A 13,450-nucleotide genomic window follows, 5' to 3' on the forward strand; every position below is an offset into this window, starting at 1 on the left:
CTCCGAGGACAAGAAGAGAGCGAACCACATGACTTAAATCAATCTGGTTTATTCTCAGTCGTGCCCCAACGCGCAGCTGCGTCGGGGCTTTATATATACACTCTTCATAGGGAGTATCAGCAGTGGAAAATTATGGAATGTGCTTTGCACACTCAATCAAGGTCACAAGAGTTATGCACAGTTCAACAAGATGTTTCACACAAAAACATAGACAAAATCAGGATATGAAACAGGAACAGAACATATGAAAAGTACAAAATGTACAGAGCAGCGCGTATTATATCTAGCCTAAAGTTAACCCTAAACTGCTACACTACACGACAGTCACCCTTGGGCCGCGCATTTACAAGAGTAGGTTTAGGAGTATTCAGGATTATATTCTTACAATCCCCTCTTTAATACACTGACGCAAGCCCAGAGTATTATTCACACCCCAGTCTTGGCCGACACAGGGACATAACCTGTGTGCGAGATCATCATATTATATATACGATCCATGCAACAACGGAAAAGAAACGGGCCACACAGGCACACCAGAAGGCCAATAAACACAACGGGAATGATCATAGAGATATAAGGAGCCAGACCTCCGAACAAAACGTGCAACCACCCCCATCCCCAGGGCGAGCTAGCTTGCTCGTCCATATGTAAATCGTGAGCTACCTGTCGCATCTTTCTTAATTGTTTTGCAATCTCCCCGAAGCTTTCGTCGTCCTTATTAGGAACGAAGGTACAGCAAGAGTCGCCTATCATTGCACAAACACCGCCCTCTTTAGCGAGAAGTATGTCTAAAGCTATTCGATTCTGGGTTGTCATTAAGCGCAGCGCCGTTAGTTCGACGCGGATGCCTTCCATAGCGGCGTTAGTAGCATTAACAAAGGTAGCAAGACGATAGTGAGTTACTTCTAGTTGGTTCCATACCTGTGTTAGACCGTATTGTGGGACCAACGATTGCCAAAATTTATTCCATTTGCTTTCTAATTGATGTTCACAAGGCGGGAAAAAATCGTCGTCTACGGATCGCCGCCTTCGGCCCGTATTGAGAACCTCAGGGACGGGCACAACAGTGAATGCATGCTGGACCTGAACCAGGGCACACAGGCCGCGTGGAAGAGAGGGAAGGTAAGACCACAACTTACCCCGGTCGCAATCCCAATACCAATCTGGTAGCCAGATCGGGTAGTCAGAATTAAACATGGTACGTCCCGCCGTGTCCCGTTTCAGGTTAAAGATATGTTGACAACGGCAGCCAGGTAGACCTTTCTGCCAGGGGGAAGAAAAATTTCTCCGGATACATACGGTTGGGTTCGAAAGACTACAGTGATTGAACGCCTCTCGGTCTACTTCCGTACCGTCACCTTCATATCGATGAAAGCATACTGAATAATTCATAGAGGTATCCCAGTGTATTGACAACCTTACCTCTGGGTCTGTATTGTCTGTCAGGAAAACCTTAGTTTGAGTATACGAGGGCCACAGGCTGAGCCATGTCATATTAACCTTAGAGTAGTTAGATGGGGCTATTCGGACCGGAAAAGGATCGCTGCTGTCATGGGGTAACAAAGAACACACATAACAAGGTTTACTCATATTCATTGATGTTTTTACAGTGAAGTTTATATATTTCCAAAACTCGTTATCCCTTGGGTCCCGGTGTATTGCTTGTGCGGGTAACCCTGCCCCAAGCGTTGAGATCAGCACGATGATGAAGAAAGTCATACTGGTCACTGACTTTGTTCTCTAATGCTCACAGGGTGCAGACGGCGAAAAATGTCACAGGCTCCCGTGCTTTTCAGACTCTTCAGCCCAGAACTTTGCAAGACTCACCAACCATCCCCTCTTTGTAGATCAGCCGAAACTGGATTGCTCCAGATGCTGGAAGGGGATCCCTGAAAAGGCCGTCAGCTATTGTCACAGCAACTTTCTGAAACACAAAAGTCTGTTAAGCATCAACAATATAGATTTCTATTACATTGGAGCCTTCTTTATTCTGCTGGCATGGATCCACTGTAGAAAAAGGTCCGTTAGCACAGCCGTGCGAGTTACAGCGAGTACATCGGTGGGCCCACTGTAGGGTGACTCCTCCATGGGAGCGTTTAGTTTAGCGAATCTCTTTACTAAAACTCTGTCCCCTACCTCAAAGGGGTGAGTGTGTGCCTCTGGAATGGGAGGCTTTTTGGAATTTACTCTCGCCCAATACTCATCCAGCACCCGCATGAGACCCACCGCGTACTCGCTGAGATGTACTTCAAGATCACCCGTTCCTATAACCTGCATGCCTCTACGCCAAGGGACAGGAAAGGGGCATCCCATGACGAGCTCGTACGGAGATAAATTGTCGAGAGCGACCTGAGCAGTCATGCGCATATCAGCGAGGACCAACGGTAAAACTTGGACCCAATTTTTCGTGCCTGCGTCTTGCATAGCCTTACGCAACTTACCCTTAATTGTTCTATTCGCGCGCTCCACAATGCCAGAGGACTGTGGATGGTATGGGATATGAAAACGCCAATTGATCTTGAGGTCTTTACATAGCTCCTGCGTTACCTTAGAGGTGAACGGCGTTCCCTTATCAGAGTCAATTCCTACCGGAAGACCGTAACGTGGGATAATTTCCTGTGTAAGTTTGTTCACTGCTGCTCGGGCGTTCTCTTTGCTACACGGGAAAGCCTCAATCCACCGTGAAAATTTGTCAATCATGACCAAAAGGTATTTGAACGGGCCCTGCTTTGGCATGTGAGTGAAGTCGATCTGCCATTCTTGGAAAGGCGTGTCGGGTATGGGAAGGTGCTGATGTACCGCGCCTGGTTTAGATAGATTATTCTGGGCGCACGTTAAACACTTGTCCAGAATGTTGTGTGCGTCTGTGTGCAAATTATTGATGCAGAATGTTCTGTTCATATCCTCCACTACCCCTCTTCGGCCGCGATGAGTGGGACCATGGAACTCGCGGACGAGAAAGGGAGTACAGTGACGAGGTAAACAAAGACGGCCCTGTGCGTCAAGCAAAACGCCACTCTTCTCTGTCGCGCCCTGGGCGTCCCAGAACTGCGTATCTGCCACAGAGGCCGAGGCCTGGATAGAAATGAGATCTATGTCAGGTAAGACAGCGCTAACCATGCGATCAGTAGAAACTAAAGCGCAATTAAAGCCTGGAGGCAGGACACCGGATGCGGCTGCAGCTTTAGCGACTCGATCAGCGAATGAATTGCCCTTTACTTCAAATGAGTCCCCTCTTGTGTGCGCGCGTGTCTTAACAATGGCCAACGTGCACGGAAGGAGACAGGCGGTGATTAAATCAGTAACAAGTGAAGAATGAGAAATGGGCTTACCGTCGGCTGTCGTAAACCCCCGAGACGCCCAAATGCGGCCGAAGTCGTGCGCCACGCCGAAAGCGTAGCGTGAGTCGGTGTAAATAGTAACGTCTGTGTCTTGAGCCAAAATACACGCGCGAGTCAAAGCATAGAGCTCCGCAGCCTGAGCAGAAGAAAAAGGCAAAGAATGAGCTTCAACAATTTCATCAGGGAGGCGACAAACAGAGTAACCACACAGGAACACACCATCCGCAGGGCGGGAACAGGAACCATCTACAAAAAGAGAATCGCCTGTGGAAAGAGGGGTGGAGTGTAAGTCTGGGCGGATGCTAGTCTCAAAAACGATATTAGAAAGACAGTCATGTGAGTCAAACGCAACATCGTCATCCTGTGAGTTAAGAAGACGCTGAAGAGCGTGGGCGACAGAATCAAACGACGAGGAGGGCTTAACAGTGAGATGCTCTGTGGCCAAAAGAATAAACTCATAGCCAGAGCGACGCTGAGCAGACAAATGCTGAGTGCTAAGATTCCGCAGAATGTACACGACGTCATGTGAAGTGTGTAAAATGAGCGGATGCGACAAAACAAGTTTTTCAGCGTCCGTGACCATGAGAGCACACGCAGCAACAGCCCTAAGACAGCCAGGAAGCCCTTGTGCCACAGCGTCAAGAGTTTTAGACAGAAACGCGCAAGGTCGCATGCCCCCCCCGTGCTCCTGAGCCAGCACCCCAGAGGCGGTCCCCTTCTGATTGCACACATACAGGTGAAACGGCAAACGATAGTTCGGCAGCCCGAGAGCAGGGGCGGAGCACAAAGCTTGCTTCAGAGCCTTGAAGGCCGTTAGCATGTCCTCAGTCCAGACCAGGGGCTGAGTCAAAGGATCTGAGTGACTTATAGCTGAACGCAAACACTTGTCATAGATTGAACAGTCAGGGATCCATTGACGACAGTAATTGATGAGGCCCAGAAATGCCATGAGAGCGTGCTTGGTTGCAGGTACCTGAGTGTCCATAATGACTTGAACGCGTTCCGGGCTAAGCCTCCTGGAACCCTGGGAGAGGTCATGTCCCAAGTAGCGAACAGTTGTGAGGCAAAACTGCAACTTCGTGCGGGAGACCTTGAAACCCTTCTGCGCCAGGAGTGTGAGGAGAGACAATGTGGCGGCAGCACAAGCGTCTTGATCCTCCGCCGTTACCAGGAGATCATCCGCGTACTGGAGCACCGTGGAGCCCCGGGGAAGACAGAGATCAGCCAGCGCGTCCCGCAATATGGCAGTGAAGACCGCCGGTGAGTCAATGAAACCCTGTGGCAACCGCGTCCACGTGTATTGTCTTCCCCTGTGTGTGAAAGCAAACAGGGGCTGAGTCTCATGGCCCACAGGAACACTGAAAAAGGCAGAGCACAAATCAATCACAGAGAAATAAGCATGGTCACACGGAATAGAAGACATAAGAGAAGGAACGTCAGGGACCACTGGAGCCACGGGAACGATGAGTTCATTTATTTTACGTAGATCTTGAGTGAGGCGCCATGTGCCATCCGGTTTTGGGACCGGGTTCACTGGGGTGTTATACAGGCTGACACAAGGAACCACGACACCTTGCTGCAAAAGAGATTGTAGAATATTGTCAATACCATCGAGCTTACTAGGAGACAGAGGGTATTGTTTAACATAAACAGGTGTAGAGTGTTTAATAACAGCTTCATACGGAGAGCAGCTCACAGAGCCCACATCGTCCTTATGATCCGCCCACAGGGTGTTAGGAAGAGCAGAGAGAACAGGGGAAAGAGCTTGGGACGTACAAGCAGCGTTCAGAATGTTATGTGGCAGCACAGAACTGGATAGGGCAAAAACATCAGGCGGAGCACCGTCCGGGGTATCAACAATCATGTGTGAGCCACTAAAGGAGATCGAGAGTCCGAGAAGACTCATGAGGTCGCGACCTAAAAGATTAAAAGGGCACTCTGGCATAAAAATGAAAGAGTGTGAAAAACGCAATGAAGGGTCCAGAGTGCAGATGACAGGTAAGGGTGGTGTACAACTAGAGTCAAAAGGAACCCCTTCTATCCCCACAGAGCTAACAAACCGTGTAGATAAAGGACCCTCATAATCCCTCCCTACTGAGGACATAGTGGCCCCAGTATCAAGTATAAACGGATACTCCCTTCCTGCCAAACACAGAGGCACAAGAGGGAGCTCCGCGTTACGAGGAGAGCTAAAAGAGAGATTTAACATGGCAACGGCTGTGGATTCCGTACCCTGGGGGCAGCCCTATAGCGGGGCGTGATAGCGCTGGTCCTGTCCGTTATTCTGCCGATAGCCCTTAGGTCCGGGATTCTGGCCTTGCAACACATCCCCTAATTCTCCCGTCCTACTCTGCTCATCCCTCCGCCGCGCATGGCATTCCCTCATCCAGTGGCCCTCCTTTCCACAATAGTGGCACCTGCCTGCTTTCTTCCGGTTCCCACCCGACCATGTGCGAGGCCCGGTGCGTGTTTTGTCATTATTATGACGATACAACCCGGGGCCCTGTGGGGCCACAGATAAACATGCTTTATTAGTCTTACAATCTAACAACCCATCACTTTCCATTGTCCTCAACCGTTCACCCGCTTGGCGAAGGACCAAATGAGTCCTATCGCTCAAGTGATGTTTCAAAACGTTCTGAACCTCAGGGCGGCAGTTAGATAAAAAGGTGGACAGGAACATTGGATTGGGTTGAGTCATGTCCAATTCTAACCCACCCAGGTGCTGCCAAACTTCACCAAAACGTTTCCAAAAGGCCGACGTCACTTCTGACTTTTCCTGTTTACAGTTAGTAACCTGCGACAGATCACGGTTCGCTTGTTTCATAGCCAGTAAATACCTAGTTAACTGCTCACGCAGGAGCTGCAAAGCATTCGGTGTGTCCCTCCAAAAAAATGTCGACACGGTGCGCTGACGCGGACGGCCACCTTCCTGAGCCGGAGCTATTTCTTCCTTTATATTCATAGCGACGTCATTTCTAGGTTGCAACACATCGACTATTTCGAGCAAACGCTCCTCATCATATGAGTCCCCTAATTGATTCTGTAATATAAACCTATAGTCAGCACCAGTTAACTGACAGTTACGGGATGCCTTAATTAACATGTCGACAAAAAGAAGCGGTTTGTCGGGCGAAGGGAGCAGGGAAATTATATCTTTAAGGGCTGATGGCGACGGGGGCTCCACATCAATCCCACTGCGCTTCACTTTCCAGACACATGCTACGTTGCCTGGGGGAAATGGTCTGGAGCCCGCGTCTGGGCCCACGTCATCAGGATCATTCCAGTCATCGTCGCCCCCCTCTTCCTCATCGTGATCTTCCCCATTATTCCCCTTGGGACCCTTGCCTTTCTTGGAAACGGCAGGGGCGGGTGGAACTTTAGTTTGTGCTTCTAAATCGGCGGACGACGAGGGTAAAGAGACGGCCGCCTCTTTAGTAACAGGCGTTGGTCTTGGTTTTGGAATAGCCTTTAAAACAGGTCTCGGGGTGTAAACACCCTTTGATTTATCCCATACCTTCTTCATGTCAAACCATTTATCATACCCTGCGCGCATATAAGGGCGGTCCCAATCCGGATCGCCTAAGCTTTCATAAATCATACGGTGCGCTGAAGCAAGGAAGCCTGGATTAAACGTCCCATCACGGGGATACGATGGAATCTGAGGATTTGCCTCCGTCCACCCAGCCAAATTGTCCAGCCACGGCGTAACGTAATAGCCTAAACCACACTTATTCATCCATTCCGCCGGGGTGTCTGTGACCTCAGGTTTAGGATACGAGCCCCCCATCGTACAGTAAAGCAAACGGATCTGAACAGAAACAAACAGCAGATATTTATCTAAATTTCTATAGCGCGCTCTTCCTGGACTCGAACCAGGGAAAACAAAGCCCTCCTTAGGGCGCTACACAAATTTCTATAGCACGCTCTTCCTGGACTCGAATCAGGGAAAACAAAGCCCTCCTTAGGGCACTACGGAACTACTTCCAACCAGGTAGTCAATCAAACATGTCTTACCTGATTGAGAGTATCACGTCGGGGTCACCAAATTGTTAGGATTGCGCTGCGTGCTGTTCAGATGTGTTACCAGGAGATCTCCGAGGACAAGAAGAGAGCGAACCACATGACTTAAATCAATCTGGTTTATTCTCAGTCGTGCCCCAACGCACAGCTGCGTCGGGGCTTTATATATACACTCTTCATAGGGAGTATCAGCAGTGGAAAATTATGGAATGTGCTTTGCACACTCAATCAAGGTCACAAGAGTTATGCACAGTTCAACAAGATGTTTCACACAAAAACATAGACAAAATCAGGATATGAAACAGGAACAGAACATATGAAAAGTACAAAATGTACAGAGCAGCGCGTATTATATCTAGCCTAAAGTTAACCCTAAACTGCTACACTACACGACAGTCACCCTTGGGCCGCGCATTTACAAGAGTAGGTTTAGGAGTATTCAGGATTATATTCTTACACCTGTCATGTCAACTTTTTTTTTGGTTTGTTTGTTTTATTGACGGGGTTGTCCCCGAGGATTTTTTTTCAGCAGAGATAAAAACCAGAGGGGGGGGGGGGGGGGATGATCCCCACCATCCCCCCCAACAAATCGCACCCAGGTTATAGTTATCAGTGTTGTGGGACCGGGCCCTTAGAAGATTGTGTCCTAAATGTTCACAGCTAGATTATGAGTCTGAGATGTTATGCACGGTCAGAAATAGGGGTAAAGAAGGAGTCAATTTCTGCCCCCCAAGGCACAGTTGATATTAATGTACCCCCTAGGGCTCATTATTGGACCTCAAGGTAACTATTTGTACCTTTTTAGGACAAAAAAGGTACTGTACATGGTCCCAAACAGTATATAAAGGGTACAGATAAGTAGGGGAGAGCAGGGAGACTTGGGACAAGTTTTCAGCTTTTGTAGATTGTGTGAAATTCTTTGCAGGTTGGGTCACATTCATATTGCATTCGAGAGGATTTACGATACCCTCTTACCACAACATTAGTTTCTAAACTTGTCAGATATACTGGCCTTCAGGCTTCACTTTTTCTGTCATTATTTTTTGCACGGAGATATGAGACATTGAGGGGAGACACAGGACATTATGTTGGGATACTTGGGACATAGTAGGGAGACATGGAAGAAAAATTAAATCTCATCTCATTATCTCTAGCTGCTTTATCCTGTTCTACAGGGTCGCAGGCAAGCTGGAGCCTATCCCAGCTGACTATGGGTGAAAGGCGGGGTACACCCTGGACAAGTCGCCAGGTCATCACAGGGCTGACACATAGACACAGACAACCATTCACATTCACACCTACGGTCAATTTAGAGTCACCAGTTAACCTAACCTGCATGTCTTTGGACTGTGGGGGAAACTGTGCAAACTCCACACAGAAAGGCCCTCGCCGGCCATGGGGTTCAAACCCGGACCTTCTTGCTGTGAGGCGACAGCGCTAACCACTACACCACCATGCCGCCCACTTGTAACATATGAACTGTAACATATGAACACACAATGCTGGTACAGTGATAGAAAAATGTCAGTTTACCCCAAACCTGACAAGACAAAACAGTTCCATTCTCAAGAAGGAACAAAATAAGTCCAATCCTCATGCAGGGACACGCCCACATTTTTTACACAAATTTTAAATAATTTTTTGTATTTGTAAACCAGGGCGGCACGGTGGTGTAGTGGTTAGCGCTGTCGCCTCACAGCAAGAAGGTCCGGGTTCAAGCCCCGTGGCCTTTCTGTGTGGAGTTTGCATGTTCTCCCCATGTCCGTGTGGGTTTCCTCCGGGTGTTCCGGTTTCCCCCACAGTCCAAAGACATGCAGGTTAGGTTAACTGGTGACTCTAAATTGACCGTAGGTGTGAATGTGAGTGTGAATGGTTGTCTGTGTCTATGTGTCAGCCCTGTGATGACCTGGCGACTTGTCCAGGGTGTACCCCGCCTTTCACCCGTAGTCATCTGGGATAGGCTCCAGCTTGCCTGCGACCCTGTAGAAGGATAAAGTGGCTAGAGATAATGAGATGAGATGAGATGAGATGAGATGAGATGAGATTTGTAAACCACAAGAAAAAAAACTGTAACATGATGAACTGTCCCAACTCTCCCTATCTGGGCATTTTTTTGGGAAAAAAATCCTTCAATGATTTTTCCCTAGAATTTTTTTTTCTCACTCATTTTTTATTTTCCAAACACACAATTAAATACAGCAAATAACATGTTATATAGCCCAATATATGCAATACCCCCCACCCCCCTCCCCAAAACCACCACCACTCTCCTCCCACACCTCCCAACGTAGTAACAAGACAGTCACAGACATGAAATGTCTACATCAACAGCAGGTCTTTCAGCTTGGAAATCAAATCCTCCCACATTGATATTGTATGTGGCTGACCATTATTTATTCTTGCTGACGACAACTCCATGTAGGGTATGTCCAAGAAAGTCCGTAGCCAGTGATTAATGGAAATGTCATGAGGGGACTTCCAGTGCTGGACAATGATCTTTTTGGCTGCTGTGAGCCCTGCAAGCCATACCTTGCGATTTCTTTCCGCAAGGGAGAGATGGGATTCATCATTTAAAAGGTGCACAGCTGGGTTCAAAGGGAACTGAACTCCTGTTAAATCTGTAATTGTTTCAGTTATCTTTCTCCACAGCCTAGATACCTCTGGGCACTCCCACATAACATGTAAAAAAGGAGCCAATGGTTCCATGGGGGCAAAAAGAACAATACGGATCAGGCACAAATCCCATTTGATGTCTTATTCTTGGCGTTACATATGCCCTATGGCAGAATTTTAAGTGTATATATCTATGATTTGGGTTTTTTGAGGCACCAGAGACATTGTCCCAAATGGCTTCCCAGTCTAAGTCCTGTCCCAAATTTGTTATGTCTCTATCCCAGGCTTTCATTCCTGATGTGGGTGTGTATTTTTGAGAGTTGAGTCTGTCATACAGAAACGAGACTACTTGTTTTGGTGACTGCTGTACCCAACTATAGATGGGATGATCCTTTAACTCTGATCCCCAGGGAACCCTGTAGGCTTTACAAGCTGATCTTATTCTAAAATAAAAGAAAAGAGAATGTTTATCAATATCATAATGAGATACCAACTCTTGAAAACTGAGAATAGCACTATCCCCATTAATGTCCTGCAAAGTGTTGATGCCTTTAGCTTCCCAATCTTTGTTGCTGAATGGTTTTCCCCCAGACAAAAAATGACTATTATTCCATAATGGGGACGATTTACACCATCTGTTTTGGAATTTTATGAATCTTTCTGTCGCCCTGAACACTTGAATCATATATGCCAAAATTGTACCATAGTGTAACGCACATTTCTTGATAGTCACACCTGTTAGAAGAAAATCTTTTAACCTAATTGGTGTTATTAGCTCTTCTTCAATACTTTTCCATGATGAAATATTGTCCTCACATATCCAGTACCTGAAACTTCTTAGTATAAATGCCCAGTGATATAACTTGAAATTAGGACAGGCCAGTCCTCCATCTATTCTGTTAACCTGAAGAGCTGACCATTTTAGCTGTGGTCGTTTACCATTCCACACATAACCTCTTAGCAATGCCTCCAACTTTTTCCAGTATCCTGCTGGGGGATTTTTCCCCAGAATTTAAGTTTAATAAATAATACTATATCTGGTAACTCTAGACTACAGACTTTAATTCCTATCAAATCCCAAATTCACCAGCGTACATTACACCATAGAATGGAGGTGGAGGCGAAGTAGAAAATACAAGTTTTGGTTGACAAAAATATTGAACTGCACAGACCTTACTCCAGTGTCCAGCTTTGTGGCTCCAAAGGAAGTAGCTTCCTCGAAGAGGTGACATCTAACTTCTGATGTCATCTAAAATCTGATTGGAGTAATTAATTTATGGGAATACAAACTGTCCCAAGTCTCCCCCATCCCAAGTCTCCCTGCTCTCCCCTATCTTTGAGGGTACTGTGCTAGTGACACTCTGTTATACCACTAAAGGTACAATAATGTACTTTATTTTCTGAGAGTGTGTATTAACAGTGTTTAGCTAATAATTCTTGCCCATAACTGTTTATATACCTCCTTTAGTTACGGGTCCACCAGGGGGCGAGGTATTGTTTTCGGTGGGGTTTCTTGTTTCTTTGTTTCTTTGTGAGCAACATTACGGGAAAATGGCTGGACCAAACTTCATGAAACTTTCAGGATAGCTGGGCATTGGTCTCAAATAGAACCTCCAACATTTTGAGGGTCATCTGGTCAAGGTCAAGGTCACCAAAAAGGTCAAAATCTTTTTTTCTCCCATGATATCTTCCTTCATATTCATCATATTTACTTCAAGCCAATTCCAAAATGTTCATCTTTCAATTCTGCTTCCATTGATATGCTACATGATGGGGTATCTCTCATAGTTTTCTTCGCGGTTGGGGGTCAAATGTCAGGGGTCAAGGTCATGGGTTTTCAGAGGCTCATAACTGGGAAACGGTTCAAGATAGAGAGATACTTAATATTATCGACATATAGGAAGTCATATATGGGCTTTCATTTGGCACCATGACCTTTGACCTTAAGTGGCCTTGAAAGGTCATACGCAGGGTCACAGATTTTCAGAGGCTCATAACTGTGAAACGGTTCAAGGTAGACAGGTACTTAATATTATTGACATATAGAAAGTCATATATGGGCTCTCATTTGGCACCATGACCTTTGACCTTGAAAGCTCAAACTCAAGGTCACGGGTTTTCAGAGGCTCATAACTTTAAAATGATTAATGATAGACAGATGTTTACCCTTATCAACATATAAGAAGTCCCATATGGGCTTTCAGTTGCCACCATGACCTTTGGCCTTGAATGACTTTGAAGTGTCAAACTCAAGGTCATGGATTTTCATAGGACTATAACCTGGCAGCTGATGATTGAGAAATATTACCATTATCAACATATAGGTAGTCCCATATGGGCTTTCATTTAGCACTAAGGATGTTGAACTTGAGTGACCTTGAAATGTCAAACTGAAGGTCACGGATTCACCTTGTAAGGTGAACTGGCCAGACTGCCGGGCAAGGTTTGTTTTGCCTGGCAACACTTGTTGTCTCTATTTAACATTTATATGTTAATGCTGATTACGAAAACAAACCTGGACAATTGATTTTGGTTAGTTGTTAATTTATACAGGACTGTGAGGCTGTGGAAACTTGAATGCACCCTGTATTTTACTGTTGTGGGACTATACATGTCTATGAATTTGGGTGTACATTATCTTACATAAAATTTGCATCATAAGACCCTGTGAGTAAGTTTGTCATGGCAGATCTCATACAGTATACTGTGTCTTGGGCTATCAACAGTTTAAGTCATGTTTTATAGTAGTGTTATTTTTCCATGAACAGTAATACTCAAGACACTTACCATATTGTGACATCATTGCACCTTATTCCAAATGGAAATATTTGGGAAGTATGATCAAGTTGGAATTTCTGTTTTGTTTTATTTTTCCTAGTTTTGGAATGGACATTGTGACAGTATATTTATGATACCACTATAACAACTATCATACCACTGTCATAATAGCATAAGTGTTGCATTTGTTTAAATTTCATCGAAAATGTTTATAGATAATTGTGTTCAGGTTATAAGTTCTGTCATGACATTATTGCTAAGCATGCATTACACAGTCCTGTTATGACCCCTATAAGGCTTATAAAGAAAGATAGGCTACATAACATTTATATTCTTAACATTACGTAAGGAGGCGGCACGGTGGTGTAGTGGTTAGCGCTGTCGCCTCACAGCAAGAAGGTCCGGGTTTGATCCCCGTGGCCGGCGAGGGCCTTTCTGTGCGGAGTTTGCATGTTCTTCCCGTGTCCGCGTGGGTTTCCTCCGGGTGCTCCGGTTTCCCCCACAGTCCAAAGACATGCAGGTTAGGTTAACTGGTGACTCTAAATTGACCGTAGGTGTGAATGTGAGTGTGAATGGTTGTCTGTGTCTATGTGTCAGCCCTGTGATGACCTGGCGACTTGTCCAGGGTGTACCCCGCCTTTCGCCCGTAGTCAGCTGGGATAGGCTCCAGCTTGCCTGCGACCCTGTAGAACAGG

This window comes from Neoarius graeffei, chromosome 6 (genome assembly GCF_027579695.1).
Source record: "Neoarius graeffei isolate fNeoGra1 chromosome 6, fNeoGra1.pri, whole genome shotgun sequence".
NCBI classification, from domain to species: Eukaryota; Metazoa; Chordata; class Actinopteri; order Siluriformes; family Ariidae; genus Neoarius; species Neoarius graeffei.